We start from the raw sequence: 12,978 nt of genomic DNA, 5'->3' as shown, positions 1-12,978 counted from the left end.
TTTATCAGCAGCTTTGCTTTCTGTGGTTTCAGTTACCCACAGTCAAATAAGGTCAACTGAGGGTAACTTAAACTGTCCAAAGCAAAATCTTGAATAAGGGGGTACTGCTTAGGGTTTGGTGTTATCCATGGTTTCAGGGCCATGCTGAAAGTCTTGGAAGGTACCCCCCGACACCCGTGGATAAGGGAGTGATTACCATGCTTGGGTACATTTATTATGCTTCAGTGCCTTGTCACCATGAATAAGTATTGCTATCACAATCATACTTTAACCTTATGCTTCATACTACAAAATTATAAATACAGTTGACCCTTGAACAACACAGAGGGGTTATAGGCACAGACCCTGTGCACAGTGGAAAAACCACATTATAACTGTATAGTCAGCCTTCCTTATCTGTGGTTCTGCATGGATTCAACCAACTACCCATTGTGGATCGGGCAGTACTGTAGTTTTTTTTTTTAAGATTTATTGATTGATTGATTGCTATATTGGGTCTTCGTTTCTGTGCTACGGCTTTCTCTAGTTGCGGCAAGCAGGGGCCACTCTTCATCGCGGTGCGCGGGCCTCCCACTATCGTGGCCTCTCCTGTTGCGGAGCACAGGCTCCAGATGCGCAGGCTCAATAGTTGTGGCTCACGGGCCTAGTTGCTCCGCGGCATGTGGGATCTTCCCAGACCAGGGCGCGAACCCGTGTCCCCTGCATTAGCAGGCAGATTCTCAACCACTGTGCCACCAGGGAAGCCCAGTACTGTAGTTTTTATTGAAAAAAATCTGCATAAAAATGGACCCATGAAGTTTCAACATGTTTTGTTCAAGGGTCACCTGTAGTTTTATTCACCTGAAGCAAAGGAGGGACAAACACATTATGTAAGGCACACACTGAGTACATAAGAAGAAAGTTCAGGTTACTCAGCACATCCTATTCAACAGCTTTCCCACTTATGTTTATCTTCAAAAATAAAAAAACATGTAGTTTGTCCCCACTTTTTTCTCAAATGCAGCTGTTTATAGCATACAATTTTTTTTCTTGCTTACTTGGTTTTCTTAATAATACACCATCTTACATATTAAAATTTATTTTATTTGCTAATTTTAGATTAAATTTTTTTCTTTATTGTTTCTTCTTTGTAGAAATAGACAAGATATTGATGTCTGTAGTAATTTACTGCTTGTTTAAAGTACTTAAATTTAGAAAACAAAGGTGTTGGAAAGAAACTAATTATTAGGACTTATATCAAGAAGAGAAAGTAAAAAGTATGTTTTAAGATATCACTAATCACATACTTTTCTTGAGTCTGTAGGGATATCAGCTGTATCCTACCAGTTCATAGATCATAAATTCTATTTCTTTTGTAGAATTCGAGAGTATATCTACATGTGGGCTTTCTTTGAAAGAAGGAAGAATAGAATTTTTCTGTTTCTTTTTTTGTTGTCATATCTACATAGTGTTTCTAGAATGAGCAGTATGCCTTAGCACTATGTTGGAAACCTGGTGGTAGGAACTGAGGCTGAACTATAAAAAGCATCTCCAATACATAGTTCAGAACAGCAGAGAAAGTTCCCAGAGAATCTGTAATTATTCCCATGTATGGATAGAGCTGTGTTCCCTGGGAAACTCCACCTAGAAAAGGCATCACCCAGGGACTTCCCTGATGGCTCTTTGGTTAAGAATCTGCCTGCCAATGCAGGGACACGGGTTCGACCCTGGTCCGGGAAGATCCCACATGCCACGGAGCAACTAAGCCCATGCGCTACAACTACTGAGCCCGCGCACCACAGCTACTGAAGCCTGCGCGCCTAGAGCCCATGCTCCACAACAAGAGAAACCACTGCGATGAGAAGCCTGTGCACCGCAACGAAGAGTAGCCCCCACTCACTGCAACTAGAGAAACCCGCATGGAGCGATGAAGACCCAACACAGCCAAAAATAAATTAATTAAAAAAAATTAAAAAAAATAAAAGCCATCACCCAGAGGTAAAATTTCCTGGGATGTGAACTATGAAACTTTAAAACAGTTTCAGATTACAAGAATATATACTTGTACCATGAATGAATGCCAGGACCTGGATGACATTTTCTAACCCATGAGTGAGTATCTCAAATTTCCTATTCTATCCATAAGTCTTCTTTCCACTTTTCCTTAGAATAGGGAACCAGATCAGACACCTCTGTTTTCCACTAGACACACACTATTATTCTTTTGATACTCAAACTTCCTCACCTAATAAATACAGTATCTGCCCATAAAACTCAGTTTTAGAGTTTTGGGTGTGATTAACACAACAGCAGGTTGAATATGAATGATAAAATTTAGCTTTCAAAATTAATTAAGTTCCTTTTCACACTCTTACTTTACGTGATATCTAGGTGTGTTTACAAAGCCATGATTCCCTAGACATGAGTAAGATGCAGATACACATCCAAGCTAGTTAAACCAGTCATTTAAATCTGGTTGTGTTTCATCATGTGGAAACAGAAGGTCATTAGACTAGTACCTATTTTACATGCAATCCCAATATGTAAAGATAGTTAAAAGAACAGCTATTCTGGTCAAAGTGGGAACTATGGCCCGTTCCCCTTCCAGTCACATCTCATTTGGGCTCTGAGTTATCCCCACAGAACCAAAGGGTTCTGTGGAAAATGTTTAAATAACTAGATTAGGAGATCTCCAACACATTTTTTTTCTTGAAGTTACCATAATCCTTTTAAATTACTTGTGCATTTCCATCCTATCAGAATATATGGAGGTAAAATTAGGTAATAGAAAAAGTTTATAGATATCTATAATATAAAACAATAATATACATCACTAAATTATGCTTTTCAAATGTAACAATTTAAAACTTGTTTTGGACCGGCCCTGAACCAAGATGGCAGAGTAGAAGGAGGTGCTCTCACTCCCTCTTGTGAGAACACCAGAATCACAACTAGCTGCTGGACAGTAATCGACAGGAAGACACTGGAACTCACCAAAAAAGATACCCCACATCCAAAGACAAAGGAGAAGCCACAATGAGACAGTAGGAGGGGTGCAATCACAGTAAAATCAAATCCCATAACTGATGGGTGGATGACTCATAGACTGGAGAACACTTATACCACAGAAGTCCACCTACTGGAGTGAAGGTTCTGAGCCCCACGTCAGGCTTCCCAACCTGGGGGTCTTGCAAGAGGAGGAGGAATTCCTAGAGAATCAGAATTTGAAGACTATTGGGATTTGATTGCAGGACTTCGACAGGACTGGGGGAAACAGACTCCACCCTTGGAGGGCACACACAAAGTGTGCACATCGGGACCCATGGGAAGGAGCAGTGACCCCAGGGGAGACTGAACCAGACCTACCGGCTAGTATTGGAGGGTCTCCTGCAGATGCGGGGGGTGGCTGTGGCTCACCGTGGGGACAAGGACACTGGCAGCAGAAGTTCTGGGAAGTACTCCTTGGTGTGAGCCCTCCCAGAGTCTGCCATTAGCCCCACCAAAGAGCCCAGGTAGGCTCCAGTGTTGGGTTGCCTCAGGCCAAACAACCAACAGGGAGGGAACCCAGCCACACCCATCAGCAGACAAGCAGATTCAAGTTTTACTGAGCTCTGCCCACTAGAGCAACAGTCAGCTCTACCCACCACCAGTCCCTCCCATCAGGAAACTTGCACAAGCCTCTTAGATAGCCTCATCCACCAGAGGACAGACAGCAGAGCAAGAAGAACGACAATCCTGCAGCCTGTGGAACAAAAGCCACATTCACAGAGAGATAGACAAGATGAAAAGGCAGAGGGCTATGTACCAGATGAAGGAACAAGATAAAACCCCAGAAAAACAACTAAATGAAGTGGAGATAGGCAACCTTCCAGAAAAAGAATTCAGAATAATGATAGTGAAGATGATCCAGGACCTCGGAAAAAGAATGGAGGCACAGATCGAGAAGATGCAAGAAATGTTTAACGAAGACCTAGAAAAATTAAAGAACAAACAAGCAGAGATGTACAATACAATAACTGAAATGAAAACCACACATGAACGAATCAATAGCAGAATACTGAGGCAGAAGAACGGATAAGAGACCTGGAAGACAGAACGGTGGAATTCACTGCTGCGGAACAGAATAAAGAAAAAAGAAAGAAAAGAAATGAAGACAGCCTAAGAAACCTCTGGGACAACATTAAACGCAACAACGTTTTGCATTATAGGGGCCCCATAAGGAGAAGAGAGAGAGAAAGGACCAGAGAAAATATTTGAAGAGATTATAGTCGAAAACTTCCCTAACATGGGAAAGGAAATAGCCACCCAAGTCCAGGAAGCGCAGCGAGTCCCATACAGGATAAACCAAAGGAGAAACACGCCAAGGCACATAGTAATCAAATTGGCAAAAATTAAAGACAAAGAAAAATTATTGAAAGCAGCAAGGGACAAATGACAAATAACATACAAGGGAACTCCCATAAGGTTAACAGCTGATTTCTCAGCAGAAACTCTACAAGCCAGAAGGGAGTGGCATGATATACTTAAAGTGATGAAAGGGAAGAACCTACAAGCAGATTACTCTAGCTGGCAAGGATCTCATTCAGATTCCAGGGATCAAAAGCTTTACAGACAAGCAAAAGCTAAAAGAATTCAGCACCACCAAATCAGCTCTACAACAAATGCTAAAGGAACTTCTCTAAGTGGGAAACACAAGAGAAGAAAAGGACCTACATAAACAAACCCAAAACAATTAAGAAAATGCTCATAGTAACATATATATCGATAATTACCTTAAACGTGAATGGATTAAATGCTCCAACCAAAAGACACAGGCTTGCTGAATGGATACAAAAACAAGCCCCATATATATGCTGTCTACAAGAGACCCACTTCATACCTAGGGACACATACAGACTGAAAGTGAGAGGATGGAAAAAGATATTCCATGCAAATTGGAAATCAAAAGAAAGCTGGAGTAGCAATACTCATATCAGATAAAATAGACTTTAAAATAAAGAATGTTACAAGGGACAAGGAAGGACATGACACAATGATCAAGGGATCAATCCAAGAAGAAGATACAACAATTGTAAATATATATGCACCCAAAATAGGAGCACCTCAATACATAAGGCAACTGCTAACAGCTATAAAAGAGGAAATCAACAGTAACAAAATAATAGTGGGGTACTTTAACACCTCACTTACACCAATGGACAGATCATCCAAAATGAAAATAAATAAGGAAACAGAAGCTTTAAATGACACAATAGATCAGATAGATTTAATTGATATTTATAGGACATTCCATCCAAAAACAGCAGATTACACTTTCTTCTAAAGTGCACAAGGAACATTCTCCAAGGTAGATCACATCTTGGGTCACAAATCAAGCCTCAGTAAATTTAAGAAAACTGAACTCATATCAAGCATCTTGTCTGACCACAGCACTATGAGATTAGAAATCAGTTACAGGGAGAAAAACGTAAAAAACACAAACACATGGAGGCTAAACAATACGTTACTAAACAACCAAGAGATCACTGAAGAAATCAAAGAGGAAATCAAAAAATACCTAGAGACAAATGACAATGAAAACACGACGATCAACAACCTATGGGATACAGCAAAAGCAGTTCTAAGAGGGAAGTTTATAGCAATATGATCCTACCCCAAGAAACAAGAAAAATCTCAAATAAACAATCTAACCTTACACCTAAAGGAACTAGAGAAAGAAGAACAAACAAAACCCAAAGTTAGCAGACGGCAAGAAATCATAAAGATCAGAGCAGAAACAAATGAAATAGAAACAAAGAAAACAATAGCAAAGATCAATAAAACTAAAAGCTGGTTCTTTGAGAAGATAAACAAAATTGATGAACCATTAGCCAGACTCATCAAGAAGAAGAGGGAGAGGACTCAAATCAATAGAATTAGAAATGAAAAAGGAGAAGTTACAACAGACACTGCAGAAATACAAAGCATCCTAAGAGACTACTACAAGCAACTCTATGCCAATAAAATGGGCAACCTGGAAGAAATGGACACATTCTTAGAAAGGTATAAACTTTTAAGTCTGAACCAGGAAGAAATAGAAAATATGAACAGACCAATCACAAGTAATGAAATTGAAACTGTGATTAAAAGTCTTCCAAGAAACAAAAGTCCAGTACCAGACGGATCCACAGGCAAATTCTATCAAACACTAAGAGAAGAGCTAACACCCATCCTTCTCAAACTCTTCCAAAAAATTGCATAGAAAGGAACACTTCCAACCTCTTTCTACGAGGCCACCATCACCCTGATACCAAAACCAGACAAAGATACTACAAAAAAAGAAAATTACCGACCAATATCACTGATGAATATAGACGCAAAAATCCTCAACAAAATACTAGCAAACAGAATCCAACAACACATTAAAAGGACCATACACGATGATCAAGTGGGATTTATCCCAGGGATGCAAGGATTCTTCAATATATGCAAATTAATCAATGTGATACACCATATTGACAAATTGAAGAATGAAAACCATATGATCATCTCAATAGGTTCAGAAAAAGCTTTTGACAAAATTCAACACCCATTCATGGTTAAAACTCTCCAGAAAGTGGGCTTAGAGGGAACCTACCTCAACATAATAAAGGCCATATATGACAAACCCACAGCAAACATCATTCTCAATTGAGAAAAACTGAAAGCATTTCCTCTAAGATCAGGAACAAGACAAGGATGTCCACTCTCACCACTATTGTTCAACATAGTTTTGGCAGTCCTAGCCATGGCAATCAAAGAAGAAAAAGAAATAAAAGGAATACAAATTGGAAAAGAAGAAGTAAAACTGTCACTGTTTGCAGATGACATGATACTATACATAGAGAATCCTAAAGATGCCACCAGAAAACTACTAGAGCTAATCAATGAATTTGGTAAAGTTGCAGGATACAAAATTAATGCACAGAAATCTCTTGCATTCCTATACACTAATGATGAAAAATGTGAAAGAGAAATTAAGGAAACACTCCCATTTACCATTGCAACAAAAAGAATAAAATACCTAGAATAAACCTACCTAGGGAGACAAAAGACCTGTATGCAGAAAACTATAAGACACTGATGAAAGAAATTAAAGATGATACCAACAGATGGAGAGATATACCTTGTTCTTGGATTGGAAGAATCAATATTGTCAAAGTCACTATACTACCTAAAGCAATCTACAGATTCAATGCAATCCTTGTCAAATTACCAATGGCATTTTTTACAGAACTAGAACAAAAAAAATCTTAAAATTTGTATGGAGACACAAAAGACCCCAAGTAGCCAAATCAGTCTTGAAGGAAAAAAACGGAGCTGGAGGAATCAGACTCCCTGACTTCAGACTATACTACAAAGCTACAGTAATCAAGACAATATGGTCCTGGCACAAAAACAGAAACATAGGTCAATGGAACAATATAGAAAGCCCAGAGGTAAACCCACGCACCTATGGTCAACTTATCTATGACAAAGGAGGCAAGGATATACAATGGAGAAAAGACAGTCTTTTCAATAAGTGGTGCTGGGAAAACTGGACAGCTACATGTAAAAGAATGAAATTAGAACACTCCCTAAAACCATACACAAAAATAAACTCAAAATGGATTAGAGACCTAAATATAAGACTGAACACTCTAAAACTCTTAGAGGAAAACATAGGATGAACATTCTTTGACATAAATCACAGCAAGATCTTTTTTGGTCTACCTCCTAGAGTAATGGAAGATAAAAACAAAAATAAACAAATGGGACCTAATGAAATTTCAAAGCTTTTTCACAGCAAAGGAAACCATAAACAAGACGAATAGACAACCCTCAGAATGGGAGAAAATATTTGCAAACAAATCAACGGACAATGGATTAATCTTCAAAATATATAAACAACTCATGCAACTCAATATTAAAAAAACAAACAACCTAATCCAAAAATGGGCAGAAGACCTAAATAGACATTTCTCCAAAGAAGACATACAGATGGCCAAGAAGCACATGAAAAGCTGCTCAACATCACTAATTATTAGAGAAATGCAAATCAAAACTACAATGAGGTATCACCTCACACCAGTTAGAATGGGCATCATCAGAAAATCTACAAACAACATGCTGGAGAGGGTGTGGAGAAAAGAGAACCCTCTTGCCCTGTTGGTGGGAATGTAAATTGATACAGCCAGTATAGAGAACAGTATGGAGGTTCCTTAAAAACTAAAAATAGAATTACCATATGATCCAGCAATCCCACTACTGGGTATATACCCAGAGAAAACCATAATTCAAAAAGAGTTATGTACCACAATGTTCATTGCAGCACTCTTTACAATAGCCAGCTCATGGAAGCAACCTAAATGCCCATCGACAGATGAATGGATAAAGAAGATGTGGCACATATATACAATGGAATATTACTCAGCCATAAAGAGGAACGAAATTGGGTCATTTGTTGAGACGTGGATGGATCTAGAGACTGTCATACAGAGTGAAGTAAGTCGGAAAGAGAAAAACAAATATTGTATATTAATGCATATATGTGGAACCAGAAAAATGGTACAGATGAACCAGTTTGCAGGGCAGAAATTGAGACACAGACATAGAGAACAAACGTATGGACACCAAGGGGGGAAAGCCGTGGGGGCGTGGGCGTGGTGGTGTGATGAATTGGGCGGTTGGGATTGATATGTATACACTGATGTGTATAAAATTGATGACTAATAAGAACCTGCTGTATAAAAAAATAAATAAATTAAAAAATTTAAAAAAAACTTGTTTTGGTGGTTGGCTTAAAAAATTAAAACAATAATTACATTGACTTCATATATTTAATATTCTTCTAGAAACAAACTCCTCTTTATGAGTAGTTTTTGGAGTACTTGATTATAGAAATTACTATAGATTTGAAATGATTCTCTTAGAGTCATGTCAGTTTAAATAGGATTATCTAGGGCCATTCCTGATCTTTGAGTCCTAGACAGAAATGCTATTATATTTATTTCCACCCCAAGTTTTACTAAAATAGTAAAATACTGTAAGATTTGCAATGGTTATGATTCTGGGCTTTGAATTCAATTAATTTAGGTTCAATTTTGGGTTTAATATTATAGTTTCTCTGTGGCTCAATTTTCTCTAAAATGGATATTAATACATCATATATGGTTACCGATATCAAATAACATTAAATGAGGTAATGAATAAAAATTCCTGTATAATGCATGTTATGTTATTTGAAATATTATGATGAAATATTATTTTGAACAACCATAACAGTGAACTGTTATTGCATATTGGCCAAGTACAGTATCATTTTTTAAAAATCTAAAAAACAGTTTATAGTTTACACAAATAAGAATGATTATTTGAAAAACACTTATGTTAAAATAACATCTGATGAGATGATTTATTTTTATGTGTATAGAATTTAGAATATCACGCAAATGAAAGAACAGCTTCTAGCTTAGAACAATACCCCTTGAAACTTTAAACCACGACTTGGACCAGTGAACTAAAACACCTTGTGATTAATCAGATAATAGTTATCGAATTAATTTCTTCAGGAAGAAAAAGTCCACAACATTTTTTGGCCAAAATTTTCATAAAAATAAGTGTAGCAACAATAACTTCTAAAATAAATTCCAAAATTTTCAGTACATTCTATCCCATTACCTCTCCAATTGTAATTATGATGTTTCTCCCAGGTTAACCTGCTATCTGATGATTGTCTATTTGATTTATTTTTCCAGTCTAGTAATGACTCGTAAATGAAAAAATTTCTGTGTATTTTTTCTCTACTCCAATGGGCCACTGGACTCTCTACAAAAAAATTTTTTTTAATATATTATTTTGGTTAATTTTTGGATGAATATTAAAAGCGATGTTTCTTTTATTAATTTAAACTACATAGTAAAGGACTGAGAAGTACATGCAAAGATTTTAAAAACATCTTTCCATATGTTACTTGATAATTTCAGAAACTGTTTGAAATTTACTCTAGAGAATTTATGCCATTTACAGTTACATATAAATTCACTTACTATAATTAAATTAAAACTTTTAATTTCTCCAGAATGATTTGTCCTTATTAAACTTGGTATTATCATTCAAGAAAACAATTTGCTGATATTTGTAATAAGCTTCCTAAATATCCAAAAACATTAATTTTGGTTTATTTTTATTCTACCAAATTTTATATAATTTATAAAAATTTATATAAATCAGAATCATTATTTGGAATTAATATACGTTACCATTTCCAGTAGCAATTACAATACGCTTGTTCAATTAAGAAAAAGCTTAGTAAGAGCATATCCAAAATAGACATTGCATTTACTATGTTGACAAAGTCAGGTACCAAAAATTGTGCAATTAAGATAGAAGATTAAACAAACTAATGATTCTAAAATAATAAGTTAACAACTGCATATTAGAAAGCATGTTGGCATAAGAGTGGCAAGTTATTTATAAGAAGTAATCACACTATACTGATTTTTATTTGTGTTGATTTTCATTCATAATTTAAACTAAAAATCATGTATAAATAGCCTAAGTAGACAATGAAAATTCTGCAACAATCTAATTGGATAGTACGTCATTTTAAATATTAACAAATAAATGTTTACAGATAAACATAAGATTTTAAACATCAAGAAACAAAATGCCATAGACTAGTGGGCAATGTGTTAATATTTTTTAAACATAAAAGGTAGAAAGATTGATAACTTGGAAAAGAACACAAACCTAATTTTTAAAAAAGCCTAACGACTTCACAAAAACAGTTCCTGTTGCTGTTGTTGTTCTATAACTTCTTAAGAGTGTTTATATAATAGTGTCATCTCCTATCATTTGGGAGATAGAAATCCTTTTATTTAAAACAAATCATTATGACTTATCTTTAGAAAGGCTAAGAGGGGCTTTTCAAACAAATGCTCCAATATTTGAACAGACAATTCTTAGGACAAAATGGTATTTCGCAGAAAAACCCTACAGTGAAATCCTCATTACAAAAAGTGTGTGAGTTTAAATATGCTTAAAAAATCCAATGTCTGAGCCCAGTGAGTGATTTGTTGCAAGAGGAATTAAAGCAGAAAGAAGGAAGGAAGGAAGAAAGGGAGGGAGGGAGGGAGAGAGGCAGGGAGGGAGGAAGTGAAACTGTTTTAAAGTTTTAAACTGTTTTAAAGTTTTGTAGTTCACATCCCAGGAAATTTTACCTCTGGGTGATGCCTTTTCTTTATTTTTAAAATTTATTTTTAAAAATTAATTAATTTATTTTTAAAATTTATTTATGTATTTATTTATTTTTGGCTGTGTTGGGTCTTCCTTGCTGCACGCGGGCTTTCTCTAGTTGCGGTGAGCAGGGGCTACTCTTCATTGCAGTGCACGGACCTCTCATTGCGGTGGCTTCTCGTTGCAGAGCATGGGCTCTAGGCGTGTGGGCTTCCGTAGTTGTGGCTCGCAGGCTCTCAATAACACCTACACAGAAAACAATCCACTGTTACAGCTTATATGGTCACAAAACATTAATGATCTTCTGCAGACCAAGGAAATGTTTTTAACCATAATTGTCGTGCATCAGATTCACAGCCAGAATCCCCAAGATCAAAAAAATTTGCACAATACAAATAATAACTTAAAATACACACACACACACATACACACAGTCTCACACACACTTCTTACAGAACTGTGCTTGGGGAAACTCCATTTGTTGAGTGCCACTGAGGGCATATTTTGCTAAACTGCTGCTCCAGGTATTTTTGTTTGGAAAATCTATCACGGTAGGGCACAGCTGTTTATTGGATGAGCAGAAAAGAAAGATATGCTTGTGGCAACCGGAAAGTTTTAAGGTCTTTCAAGTTGTATAAAATGGACCTGCAGAAACATTTAAGTGTTCTCAGGATGCAAAGTTGGAGCTGAAATGTGATATCAAACCAGTTGCAAAAAGTGTACAGCAGCCATCTCTTGAGGTCAAACCTGGTACCCAGATATGCAAGAAAGCTTCAGGACACGTAGCTTGTTGGCCTAGTCCCATATCGTCGCATAATCTGATCATGTGTGAATTTCACAAAAGATTCATACTGTTCTGCTAGTTTGGTATTGAGGATTTGCTCATATTCCTCCCGAATTTTATCTTCGTAGTCTTTTAAGAGACGCTCACATATTATTCCAGCTTGTCGGAGGGTAAAGGTGGGCTGGTCCTTCTTCATCCAGGAGGAACCTGGCGAACTAGGTGCTGTGAGTGCTGAGGAGTGAGGCTGACTTTCCGAAGGACAAGCTTCACTCTGGTTAAGAACAACTTCTAAATGTCTCCACCTCTGCTAACGACTATATTCTTGTTTTATGTTCTGAAAAATTTGCTCGGGGGTTGGAAGGCGCCGCTCGCTGCCGGGCGGGGCGGGCTGCTGCAGAGTCGGCGGTGGGGTCTGAGTCTGAAGCAGCGGCGGCGGCTCGGCGTCCGGGGGCTTGAGGCCCGGAGTGGGGCCGGGCAGAGGGCGCAGCGCCGCCGCTTCGGGGAGCCGGGGCTCAGCAGCGCCGCCTCGAACTCCATGGGCCGCTTCAACGTCGCCCCGCACGCCATGCCGCTGAAGGGCCAGGGACCAGGAGCCGACGCGACTTTAACTGCGGCCCAACCTCCCGCTCCTCAGCGGAGCCCGCAAGCCAAGCCGGCTCCAGTGGCGGCTCCAGCACCCAAAAGCACTTTTCTATGCGGCATTAATCTAAAGAATGATGAGGCTAATCATTGCGAAAGCAACTGGAGACTGTTAGTCAACAAGGATGACAGAGACCTTAAAAAGGAAATAGCCTATTTTTTAAAAAAATTATTTATTTTACTTATTATTTTTTATTTTTGGCTGTGTTGGGTCTTCGTTGCTGCATGCAAGCTTTCTCTAGTTGCGGCGAGCAGGGGCTACTCTTCACTGCGGTGTGCAGGCTTCTCACTGCGGTGGCTTCTCTTGTTGCGGAGCACGGGCTCTAGGTACCCGAGCTTCG

General features: G+C 38.0%; 1 pseudogene; it reads right to left on the bottom strand.

Moving 5' to 3' along the window:
* Positions 1-11,784: 11,784 nt before the first annotated feature.
* Positions 11,785-12,620, bottom strand: LOC137768421 (akirin-1 pseudogene; annotated as a pseudogene).
* Positions 12,621-12,978: the final 358 nt, after the last annotated feature.

This window comes from Eschrichtius robustus, chromosome 8, assembly GCF_028021215.1.
Source record: "Eschrichtius robustus isolate mEscRob2 chromosome 8, mEscRob2.pri, whole genome shotgun sequence".
NCBI lineage: Eukaryota > Metazoa > Chordata > Mammalia > Artiodactyla > Eschrichtiidae > Eschrichtius > Eschrichtius robustus.
The sequence above is the reverse complement of the archived record's forward strand: the minus strand, read 5'-3'. Positions and strand labels throughout refer to the sequence as shown.